The sequence below is a fragment of the Pelobates fuscus genome, chromosome 5 (assembly GCF_036172605.1).
Source record: "Pelobates fuscus isolate aPelFus1 chromosome 5, aPelFus1.pri, whole genome shotgun sequence".
NCBI classification, from domain to species: Eukaryota; Metazoa; Chordata; class Amphibia; order Anura; family Pelobatidae; genus Pelobates; species Pelobates fuscus.
In genome coordinates this window covers 133766389-133779264 of record NC_086321.1, presented here as the reverse complement: position 1 = coordinate 133779264, position 12876 = coordinate 133766389, and the positions used below count along the sequence as shown (strand labels likewise).

Sequence of the window (12876 nt, the reverse complement as noted above, 5' to 3'; positions counted from 1 at the left end):
TCTACCCCGGTCCATGGCTCGACCATGCTACAAGATGGAGGTGAGCTGGCACTGGGGGGGGTTAATGATACACATGGAAGGGCTTGGGGGTTAATGAGACACAAGGGAGGCTGGGGGGTTTATGAGACACATGGAGGGACTTGGTGGGGTTCATGAGACAAATGGAGGGGCTGGGGGGTTTAATGAGATACATAGAGGGGCTATTGGGGTTATGAGACATATGGAGGGGCTGGGGGGTTAATGAATCACATGGATGGGCTGTGGGGTTTAGTCAGATACATGGAAGGCCTGATGGACCAATAAGACAAATGAGGCACACAGAGGGCTGAGGGGGCAGAGGCACACATATGGTTGAGGCAGGGCTGCCATCAGAAATTTTGGGGCCCCTGACACAGCTCAAGGTCTGGGCCCCCCGGCGCCTGCACCCGAGTCCCCCCCCCCCCTGAGTCCGCCCACAGGCATGCAGTGTCTGCAGGGCCGGTGCAAGGATTTTTGCCGCCCTAGGCAAAAGTAAAGTTTGCCGCCCCCCCATGTGACATCACAGTGCGCCACCCATATGATCTGCCATGTTAACTAACACAGTGCTGCAGTGCCGCCATGTTTACATTAAAAGGCCTGCAAGGACAGGCTATAGACACCAGAACCACTACATTAAGCTGCAGTGGTTCTGGGGACTATAGTGTCCCTTTAATGTGAGGTAAATTAGAGATTAGTGCCACGAATAATATACTAGATTGCCTACTTACAACCAGATGAGGATGATGATGGGCTTCAGCTGCCGTCTGGCTCCACTGGTCTGGTGTAGAACAGGCTCTCTGGAGGCGGTTTGTAACTGTGGTCACAAAAATCAATGTTCTGGGAGAATGGGAAACAGCTCCATTTTTTGAGGGCCCTTTACACAGGGGGGGGGGGGATGTCCTGATGTGTGTAAGGAATGCATTGTGTGAATCTGTGTTTGTATGTGTAAGGGCTGCAAGGTGAGTTTGTGTATGTATGGGATGCAGTGTGTGTGTGTCTGTAAGGGATGCACTGAGTGTGTGGAAGGGGTGCATTGTTTGTTGCTGTGTGTAAGGGATGCATTGCTTGTGTATGTGTGTCTGTGTGTAATGCATTGTGTGTTTTTCTGTGTGCAAGGGGTGCATTGTGTGTGTGTGTGATGGATGTCAATCTCTCCCCATACCCCCGTCAATTTCCTTCTTCTCCCCCTCCCTCTCATTGCCTTCTCCCCCCTCCAATTTCCTTCTTCTCCCCCTCCCTCTCATTTCCTTCCTTCTCCCCCCTCCAATTTCCTTCCTCTCCCCCTCCAATTTCCTTCCTCTCCCCCTCCAATTTCCTTCCTCCCTCCCCCCTCAAATTTCCTTCCTCCCCCCTCAAATTTCCTTCCTCTCCCCCTCCCTCAAATTTCCTTCCTCTCCCCCCTCCCTCAAATTTCCTTCCTCTCCCCCCTCAAATTTCCTTCCTCCCCCCTCAAATGTCCTCCCTTCCTCTCCCCCCCACTCCCTCAAATTTCCTCCCTTCCCTCCCTCTCCCCCACTCATACAAATTTCCTCCCTCCCTCTCCCCCCACCCCCACTCAAATGTCCTCCCTCCCACTCCCCCCCTCACTCAAATGTCCTCCCTCCCTCTCCCCCCCACTCACTCAAATGTCCTCCCTCCCTCTCCCCCCCACTCACTCAAATGTCCTCCCTCCCTCTCCCCCACTCACTCAAATGTCCTCCCTCCCTCCCCCCTCACTCAAATGTCCTCCCTCCCTCTCCCCCCTCACTCAAATGTCCTCCCTCCCCCTCACTCAAATGTCCTCCCTCCTCCCCCTCAAATGTCCTCCCTCCCCCCCACTCAAATGTCCTCCCTCCCCCCTCACTCAAATGTCCTCCCCCCTCAAATGTCCTCCCCCCCTCAAATGTCCTCCCCCTCACTCAAATGTCCTCCCTCCCCCCTCACTCAAATGTCCTCCCTCCCCCCCTCACTCAAATGTCCTCCCTCCCCCCCTCACTCAAATGTCCTCCCTCCCCCCCTCACTCAAATGTCCTCCCTCCCCCCTCACTCAAATGTCCTCCCTCCCCCCCTCACTCAAATGTCCTCCCTCACCCCCCTCACTCAAATGTCCTCCCTCCCCCCCCTCACTCAAATGTCCTCCCTCCCCCCCCTCACTCAAATGTCCTCCCTCCCCCCCCCCTCACTCAAATGTCCTGACACCCGGCGGGCGCGCGAGGGAGCACTCTCCCTGGCTGAGTGCTTCCTCTTCAGCTCCCTTGCGCGCCGCGTACTGATGCCGGAGCCGGAAGATGACGTCATCTTCCGGCTCCGACATCAGTACGGTGCGCGAGGGAGCTGAAGAGGAAGCACTCAGAGGAGAGTGCTCCCTCGCGCGCCCGCCGGTTGTCAGCAGGGTCAGCCTCTGGGGGGCCCTGAGGTGACCGGCTGCTGGGCCCCCCAGGAGAAGAGGCTGGCCCAGTGGGTACATACCGGGGTCGCAGGGCCCCCTGCGACCCGGTATGTTCCCACTGAATGTGGGGCCCGGACGACCTGAGCAGTCCGGGCCCCCCAGGACCGCTGGGCCCATGACAACCGTTGCGGTTGTCATGCCCTGATGGCGGCCCTGGGTTGAGGGGACAAAGAGACACAGCGAGGGGCTGGGGAGGACAAAGAGACACAGAGAATGGCAGTGGGGAACAAAGAGACACAGTGGGGCTGAGCAGGACAAAGAGAAACACAAAGGGACTTGGAGAGACAAATACACACACAGAGGGGCTAGGGAGGACAAAGAGATACATTCTGGGGCTGGGAAGAGAAAGAGACACACTAAGGGGATGGGGAAAGAGACAAACAGAGGGTCTGAGGAAGGTGAAAAAGAGACACACAAAGTAGTAAAGTAGTGGGGGAGAAAGACACACAAAGTTGTCAAATTTAGATTTTTTTTTGGGGGGGGGGGTTGTCTAGGGCGCAAAATAGTCTTGCATCATCCCTGTATATATTTCCTGGCTAATCATGGCAGCCTATACGCATATGGTTTAGCTACACCCCTTGCCAGCCAATAAGACAGAGAAAAAAAACACTTAAGACTTAAAAGGAGACTCCAGTCCTATGTTCTTCGGTCATTTTCCTGTCCTACAGCCCTTAGGATAGAGAGCCTATGCTCTCTTCGTACGTTCTACTTACATTTTCTTTTTCGTCTTGTACCTTTAAGTCTGCAGCTGGATCCTGTGGCTGTGATCATGCATCCTGTGTTTGCAGTTAGCTGTGCTTTGGGTAGACGGACTTCGACTAACACACAAATTCGGCTCTCTGCTTCAACAAAATTTGCATGCTTTTCTGGCGGACGTCCGAGCATGCGGATTTCAGTTTGCCGATTTATTCATTGGAAAGGAATGACGCGATCGTTTTAAGTAAGTGCAAAGCCTAGAAACGTCCGGAAAGCAAAACTTAACTTCTAAGGTATTTAAAGGCACTAAGTTTGCTCTTGGCACCATTCCTGTAAGTTTGCTGAATTTCTTCTGTGTTCCCTTGAATAGAAGCCCTTAAAGTGCCAGCTTTCCTTTTAACAGTTTGCCTAAGGTAGGATTGATGTCATTTAGGCATATATTCTGAAGTGGATGAATTATATCGGTTTAGGTTTGATGTATTATTTATTTATATATGTATTTTAGTTAGCCCATTATGACCTCTCCAGCGAAAAATTTGCTGTCTATTTCTGCATCTAGGTAAGTGAACTTTATTCAGTTGCTTTAATTCACATTGCCTAGATCAGTTGCTCATGGTCATTGGTCAAAGGAAGAATCGATACTTCCAAGCAACATTTTGGAGGTAAGAGCGATATTCAAACCTCTCCAGAAGTTCAAGACGATCTTGGCTCACAGGTGGATTCATAATCGATCAGACAACAAGGTGGCACTGGCATACATAAATCACCAAGGTGACACCCACAGCTGCCTAACCAAAATTACAGCCCTCAAATTATCACAGAACTGGCACTATTCATCCTCACACATAATTATTTCAGTTTCAACAATGAGGTTTACCTACAAACCATGGGCATTGCTATGGGCACTAAAATGGCACCCCAATATGCTAATCTGTTTATGGCAGATCTTGAACAAAGATTCCTAGAAATACAGCACACCAAACCATACAAATATTAACACTATATCGATGATATCGTCATAATTTGGACTGAAAGCAAAGAAAAACCGATACAGTTCCATGACTCTTTTAACACATTCCATTGATCAATCAAACTAAAAATGGAATATTCCACTAGATCTGTGAATTTTCTGGGCACCACTGTGACAATGAACAATGGCACAATCCACACCTCGGTTTACAGAAAACCCACAGACAGATGCAATTACCTTCATAGCTCCAGCTTCCACCCCTCCCATACTAAACAGGGCATCATCTACAGCCAAGCCACTGGGTACCATCACATATGCTCTGATCCTAATGACCGTAATTCCCATCTAAATGCACTCTCCCAATCTATGAAACAGAAAGGCTACAAACCAAAGACTATTACCAAACAAATAGACTCTGCTGTAAAAACTCCACGCACGCGCCTGCTACAGTACAAAGAGAAAAAAATATCTACACTAGTGCCACTTGTGGTCACCTACAAGCCAGCTCTTGAGGAAATATGGGAAATCATTAAAGACCTACAACCAATGTTAACAGAGGATGATACTCTGAAAAACATTTTCTCTGAAACACCCATGTTGGTCTTCAATCAACCACCAAACCTCCAACAAAAATTAATCAACAGGAAGCTGCCCACTGATGGTAAGAATAAAGAAAACGGGACCAGTCAATGCAAAAAACCTCGCTGCAAACTGTGTCAGCACATATGCACAGACAACACAGCCACACACAACAATAAAACCTACAGCATTAAAAGACCATACTCAGCAATGTGGTATACATGATTCAATGCACTAAATGCCACCTAGGATGCTACATTAGGGAAACAACAGAGCAATTAAATGGCAGAATGAATATGCACAGACACTCCATTAAACACCACAAACAAGGATCGTACTGCACTCCTGTGGGACACCACTTTACCCAGCCTGGCCACTCAATGAAGGACCTAAAAATCTAAGTACTGAAAGGGGGCTTTAAAAATACCCAAGAAAGAAAAATATTTGAAGCCAGAATGATCAAATTATTTAACAGAAAAAATAGAGGACTACATATAGATTTGAGCTTCCTGCTCCACTACCAACACTTTACACTCCCCCAGGATTATCTTACTGTTCTGTCATATACATATACACACACACACATATATAGACATATATACATATATATATATATATATGTTTTTGTTCTACACATGATGTTATCAAACTCTTATACGCAACAACCTCTAGTGCTTTGTGAATCACTCATTATTTCTGTAGGTGATGGGGGTAACAAATTATTGGGCATGCTTTAAATAATTATATTTAAATGTTAAGGTCCCCTACGTAGCAATTAAAGAACAATATAGCCGTTTATTTATTTTTATGCCCTAGTTATCCATTGATATGGAGCATTATTTTCTGGCAGTAGTGGTCAGAAGAAGCATACTAACAAAGGCTGTGGGAGCTCTGCCAAGGGTGTCAGGCAGCAGAGGGGTGCACAGAGCATGACCTCTCACCAGAGTTGGTACCTGCCTGCAGATGCATTTCTGGTGGGGATATCACAGGAGAGGTACTTGCTCTGCTACTGCTCTTGAAATGGATGCAGATCAAGTGTCGATGTGGTTGATGGGATTGCATTTGCATTCAGCTACATTGAGTACCCAATACTGATGCTGGAACTTAGATATTATGTCACCCCAGCCCTGGCAACAGTACAAAGCATGTTGAGCAACCAGTACAGAGACTGATCTCTGCATACCTTCTCTGGATCCCAGGGATGAGATTCCACTCTATTTCTCTCTTTCGAGGTAAGAAAAGGGAGGCTGGGTGGACCTCGCTGTGACTCTGAGTATGTGTTCACATGTGTGTATATGAATATATGTGTGTATATGAATGCAAGTATGTGTGAATATTAATGTTTATGTGTATATGATTGTGACTATGTGCATGTAATTTACCTAACAAAAGGGGGTTGGGAAGTGCATAGTCAGATAAAACAAAAAAAAATAAATAAAAAAAAATAATAAATATATATATATATATATATATATATATATATATATATATATATATATATATATATATATATATATATAACCAGTTAGGGTTGGAGGCCTCAAAAATGCATTTCCACCCGTTGTGCCATGTCAGCTCTGTGTGGCAGTGAACTCGTTAATGATTGTGTTGCTTGCTATACCACTACCACATACTAATTAAAAATGGCAGTGTATGAAAATGGCAGTAAAATGGACACTCCAGACACCATAACAACTTAATCTAAGTTGTTATGGTTCCCAGAGGCCCCAGGAGGCCCTCTTACCTCAATAGATTAAAACATTCTTAAATAGTATAAACCCAAAGTTGACTGCAGCAGTGATGTCCACTCCCACCCAGCTTCAGCAATTTCAGAATCAAGAAGAGCAGAGTGCCACCAGGCATGGGCGCCGCTGAGTGACTGAGAGCAGTCAGCTGGTGCTCACAGCAATCAATGACTCCTCATTCACAAAATTGGCTTGTGAAACGTATGCTTCTTTCCAAGCCAGTTTTTAGAATGGGGAGTAAACCTTGGGGTTAAACCGTTCAAGTACGGTCTACCGGCACCATAACAACTTCATTTAGATACAATTGTTTTGGTGTCTGGAGTGTTCCTTTAAACCAGTTATTACACTCCTGTGTTGCTGTTCCTTATATTTCACTCTCTATTTCTCTAATTATATTTATTTCTGATTCAACCTTGGTCAGATAACAAAACACAAAAAACAACAGCAGTTCATTGTCAGAATTGAAGTTATAAACGATTTGTATAAAATTCTAAGCATTAGACACAGTGATATAATGTGTACTTGTTCCTTATGAAGAGCAGATATTTCAAAGATCTCTCCTGATAGCAGAGTTGAAAGCGAGGACTGTTACGTTTTCAACTACTTATTAAGTGTTTTAGACACACAGGGGAGACAAGCAGGATAAAGTAGGAAATTGAGCTTAGAGATCTAATATGGCCTAAGTGCACTTTGTATTGGACGCACCTTCAACGAGAAAAAAACAAGTCAGGTAAAAATAAACATTTTATCTTGCAGCAGTTTATTTTTTAATCATATCCACCTGAGTGCAGATGTGTGTGAAAAAATATCAAGCTTCAACTAGCAGTGTCACAAAAGTGCATCATTTGGAAATGATGTACAACCGAGTCACCCAGTCAAAATACATGGAGAAACAAACATTAAAAAAAAAATGTAAGTCGCTGATTGCAGAGTCGAAGAAGAGGTACGATGATTCCATCGACCATGCATTGGTTGAGAGCATTAAATAATGCAATTCTGTGCATAGGAATATAGTTCTAGGTTGGCTAATGACACTCCTATGATGCTGTCGAGAATCATTTATTGTAACTACCCTTTCCCTTCAAAACAGCATCAATTATTTTGGTACACTTGCAGAAATTCAGGAATTTTGTAGGCATATAGTCAGGTGAATATTTAAACAATTACACCAAATGTGTGCTAATAATCATCAATTTAATATGTAGGTTGAAACTAAATAATTAATTGAAACAGAAACAGATGTAGACAAGGAATAAACTGGGTGAGTAAAACCTAAGCTCTGCTAACAAGGTGAGTTTGCTGAAGACAGTATAAAGTCAAAAGTCATACTTAATGGCAAACCTGAGCACAGCAACCGGATACAAGGTAGTTATACTGCATCAGCAATGTCTGTCCGAGGCAGACATGTCAAGGCAGACCGTTTTTTGTTTTTTTCAGATGTGCGGTCCATGCTCTTCTGAGGAACCACAAAGAAATTAGCAATGTTAAGATGCAGTGGTCAGCCAAAGAAGCTTAGTGGAGAGGATGAAATACATCATGTTTGCATCTATACGCAATCAGAAAATTTCCAACAGTGCCATCTGTTCAGAATTTACAGAAACCACTGAGACACTGGTTCATTCATCTATTATTTGGAGAAGTCTTGTCAAATGTGGTCATCTTCTAGGACTTGCAGGGAAAAAACACTCCAAACTGGGGTGCAAACAATGGCAGCTAGAGTGATGTAAACTATTAGAAATATTTGGTTGTTGCAGAAGGTTGTTTCTTCACTGAAGAGCAGTACAATAATGAATGTCTGCAGGCAATAATGATGCATGGTGAATGTTCCTTGGAAGTTTGGTTCTGCATTTCTGCAAATGGAGTTTAGGGACTTGGTCAGAATGAATAGTCTTGTCAATGCTGAGAAGTATAGGCAGATTCTTATCCATCATGTAATACCATCAGTGAGGCATTTGATTGGTTCCAAATTTATTTAGCAAAAAGACAATAATACCAAACACCACCCTGCCATACTCACTCACCACCCCCAGCGGCATACATACCGCGGTCGCAGGGGTCGCAGCTGCAACCGGGCCCGTCATGCCAGGGGGCCTGACCGTCCTGCGGATCCCTGCGACCGGTTGCCTGCCACCATGTGTTGTGGCCCCGGCCGTGCAGTATAATTTCCGGGGCTGCAGGTGAAGGGACCCATTGGGTGGCCCATGCTGTTAGGCCACCCTATGGAAACGAATATCATCATCAGAGTGGGCCCTGTTACAGCTCTACCGGGCCCCCTCTGATTATGTTAGACATTGGGAGGAAGTGACTGTCGCAGTCACTCCTCCCAGCAACCACCAGGAGCCGCGCGGGAGGAAGGAGAAGGAGTCAGAGTGGGAACTCTGACTCCCATCAACCTGAGCCACTGGACCCCAGGGAAGTCACCCTCCTGGGAAGTCACCCGCCCCATGGATTGTGTGTACGCCACTGACCACCCCTCACCCTGCCGCACACCCTGTCACAGTCCCCTCACTCTGGCACGGTCCCACCTTAATTCTGTCCGATAAATGTATAATCAGTCAAATATAACCATTGTTGTTTCTCAAAAATGCAATTGATGGGAAAGAATATACGCACCAAAACCATTATATAAGATGTAGTGATTTTGATGTTTAGACTTTAAATGAAAACTCCTGAAAGAGGTAGGTGGAGGCAAACTTGGATGTGGAAAACTCTTCCCCCTCTTCTGGAAAAGTTTTATATATATATATATATATATATATATATATATATCTCAAACGATAAAGTGGAGCACTCAGAAAGGACTTTTCAATCGTAAATTTATTACTATAAGAACGCTTACATCATCTGTTTCGACGTTTCGACCCCTCAGGGTCTTTATCAAGAACTTCTTGATAAAGACCCTGAGGGGTCGAAACGTCGAAACAGATGATGTAAGCGTTCTTATAGTAATAAATTTACGATTGAAAAGTCCTTTCTGAGTGCTCCACTTTATCGTTTGATATATATCCGGACGCTGGATGCACCAAAGGCAAGATACATTGGAGTAATTTGCAGGGGTGAGTGCCTAAATTATCTTTTTTCTATATATATATACATATATATATATATATATATATATATATATATATATATATATATATATATATATATCATGAAAGCATATCCTGTACTCATGTAAAAACTATGGATTTTGGAAATGAATACCTACAATAATTGGAGTTCAATAGTTTAATATCAGAGGATTATATGTTCTTTCAGCTTAAGTTAATTTAATGTGCAGCAGCAGCCCGTTTCCCTCTCTTTCCTGATTCTGTGGATTGAATCTATTTGTATTGGCTCTGATTCGAGAACAGCTAGCTGGGACTCTGTTACCTTGCTGACTGTTTAGTGAACCCTTAACCCCAGCATTTGTTTTTATTTTTTAAATTAGATATTTACTGATGTATACAGTGGTATATCCAAACCCATTAACAGTGCAACACAACACTCACATCTATAAACTACCTATATGCACCCAACCATTAATTCAGCCATACATGTGTAAACATACAACATACGTGCACAGTCAAGTTATATTTGTTTATTCACATCAATCTACTGATGCACCATGCTGATTGACGCATTTCAATAATGCATTACATAATGCAGTCACATGTATATATTGATAACATTAAAACCATATAAATTCAACCTTGATGCTGATAAACATCTGAAAGACAAGGACAAGGAGAAACCGCAATAGCGTATTACTTTTTATTATCAGTAAACCATAAAAACATATTGAAAACACATTCACAAATAAAGTGCTTCAAACTGTACTACGAAAACTTCCATTGTTCAAGTAAGAGGCTTCAGTGGCAATCCATATCGTTCTTTTGTTTTGCACTCTTCATGGATCAGATTTGCCACCTCTGCTCTTCCTGCTACTCCCCTTTCCACAATAGCCCACTGTCTATGTATTTCAATACTTCGTCAGGCCTTGGCAACTCTCTCCTTCCCCTTCTTATAAGACAACCAAAAATCCAACATTTTACCCTTCTATTTTCAAAATAGATTGCCAACATTGCCTGCTATACAGTTATCCCACGAGGTGTAAGCTTGCCCTTAAACCACTTTCTTAAAACCCAAAAAAGTATTGCACTCTTAAAACCCAAAAAAGTATTGATTTTTATTAATAAAAATGTAAGAAAATTCTATTAAATACACTGAACAAAATTATAAATGCAAAACTTTTGTTTTTGCCCTCATTTTTCATGAGCTGAGCTCAAAGACCTAAAACTTTTTCTAGGTACACAAAAGGCTTATTTCTTTCAAATATTGTTCACAAATCTGTCTAAATCTGTGTTAGTGAGCACGTCTCATTTGCCGAGATAATCCATACACCTCACAGGTGTGGCATATCAAGATGCTGATTAGACAATATGATTATTGCACAGGTGTGCCTTAGGCTAACCACAATAAAAGGCCACTCTAAAATGTGCAGTTTTACTGTATTGGGCGGGTCCGAAAACCAGTTAGTATCTAGTGTGACCACCATTTGCCTCAGGCAGTGCAACACATCTCCTTCGCATAGAGTTGATCAGGTTGTTGATTGTGGTCTGTGGAATGTTAGTCCATTCCTCTTCAATAGCTGTGCAAAGTTACTAGATATTGGCAGGACCTGGAACACGCTGTCATATACGATGATCCAGAGCATCCCAAACATGCTCAGTGGGTGACATGTCCGATGAGTATGCTGGCCATGCAAGAACTGGGATGTTTTCAGCTTCCAGGAATTGTGTACAGATCCTTGTAACATGGGGCCATGCATTATCATGCTGCAACATGAGGTGATGGTTGTGGATGAATGGCACAACAATGGGCCTCAGGATCTAGTCACGGTATCTCTGTGCAATCAAAATGCCATCAATAAAATACACCTGTGTTCGTTGTCCATAACATACACCTGCCCATACCATAACTCCACCGTGGGCTACTCGATTCACAACGTTGACATCAGCAAACAAACCGCTCACCCACAGGACGCCATACACAATGTCTGCCATCTGTCCTGTACAGTGAAAAACGGAATTCCTCCATGACGAAAACACCTCTCCAAAGTGCCAGACGCCATCAAATGTGAGCATTTGCCCACACAAGTCGGTTACGATGACGAACTGCAGTCAGGTTGAGACCCCGATGAGGACCATGAGCATGCAGAAATTCTTTGGTTATGCAAACCAGCTGTCCGGGTGGCTTGTCGATCTTGGAGGTAAAGATGCTGGATGTGGAGGTCCTGGGCTGGTGTGGTTACACATGGTTTGCAGTTGTGAGGCCGGTTGGATGTATTGCCAAATTCTCTGAAATGCCTTTGGAGATGGCTTATGGTAGAGAAATTAACATTCAATTCATGTGCAACCACTCTGGTAGACATTCCTGCAGTCAGCATGCCAATTGCTCGCTCCCTCAAAACTTGCGACATCTGTGGCATTGTGCTGTGTGATAAAACTGCACATTTTACATGGAAAAAGTCTTAGATCTTTGAGTTCAGCTCTTGAGGGCAAAAACAAGTTGTTGAGTTTATAATTTTGTTTAGTCTATATAGGGGTTGTTTTAAAATATATATTTTAGTTAAAATATTAGTAATATGCATATGTATTGTTTTATAGCAAAGCAGGGGATATAAATTAATATTCCATTTACCATTTTAAAAATAACTCAATATAATGTATTCTCAGTAGCATATTAATTTGCATTCGCTAAATGTAGGGATTTGAAAATTCATGAACAAGTATCCTGTATCATCGCTTTGATATAATCATCTTAAACATACTGGGAGCCACCATATACTTTACAGTTTTGTAACCCTAATACCTAGCTCCCAGTAATTTATTGCAGCACAATTGGCTAATAATCACTGAGAATTTCTGTAAAAATGGAGCCCAATGACTAAAAAATAGTAATAAAATGGGGTTCTCCCCTATCCACACCCCTAAATTCCTCCATAGCCCTCCTTTATATTCCTGGATCATATTGTGTGCTCCTAAATCCAACTCTCAAAATGGCACCCAATATGAATTCCTCATACACTGATCAGCCACAACATTACTACCAATGACAGTGGTGCAAGGAAAGACAACCAGTGAATCAGCATCAGGGTCATGGACATCCAAGGCTCATTGATGCACATGGAAAACGAAGGTTAGTCTGTTTGATCGAATCACGCAGAAGAGCTATCGTAGCTCTAATTGCTGAAAAACATAATGTTAGCCATGGTAAAAAGGTGGCAGAATACACAGTGCATTGCAGTTTTCTGTGTATGGGGAGCATAGCAGCAGTCTGGTCACAGTGCCCTTGATGACCCCTGTCCACTGCTCAAAGCTCCTTCAATGGGGATATGAGCATTAGAACTGGACCATGGAGCAATGGAAGAACGTTGCATGGCTTGATGAATCACGTTT

The 12876-nt window shown here is 43.6% G+C and overlaps 1 protein-coding gene across 1 annotated transcript in view; it reads right to left on the bottom strand.

Annotated features, from left to right (window-relative positions):
* TMEM132B (transmembrane protein 132B) overlaps positions 1 to 12876 on the bottom strand; it is a 604598-nt gene that overhangs the window by 363631 nt on the left and 228091 nt on the right. The gene's annotated exons all lie outside the window — the stretch shown is intronic.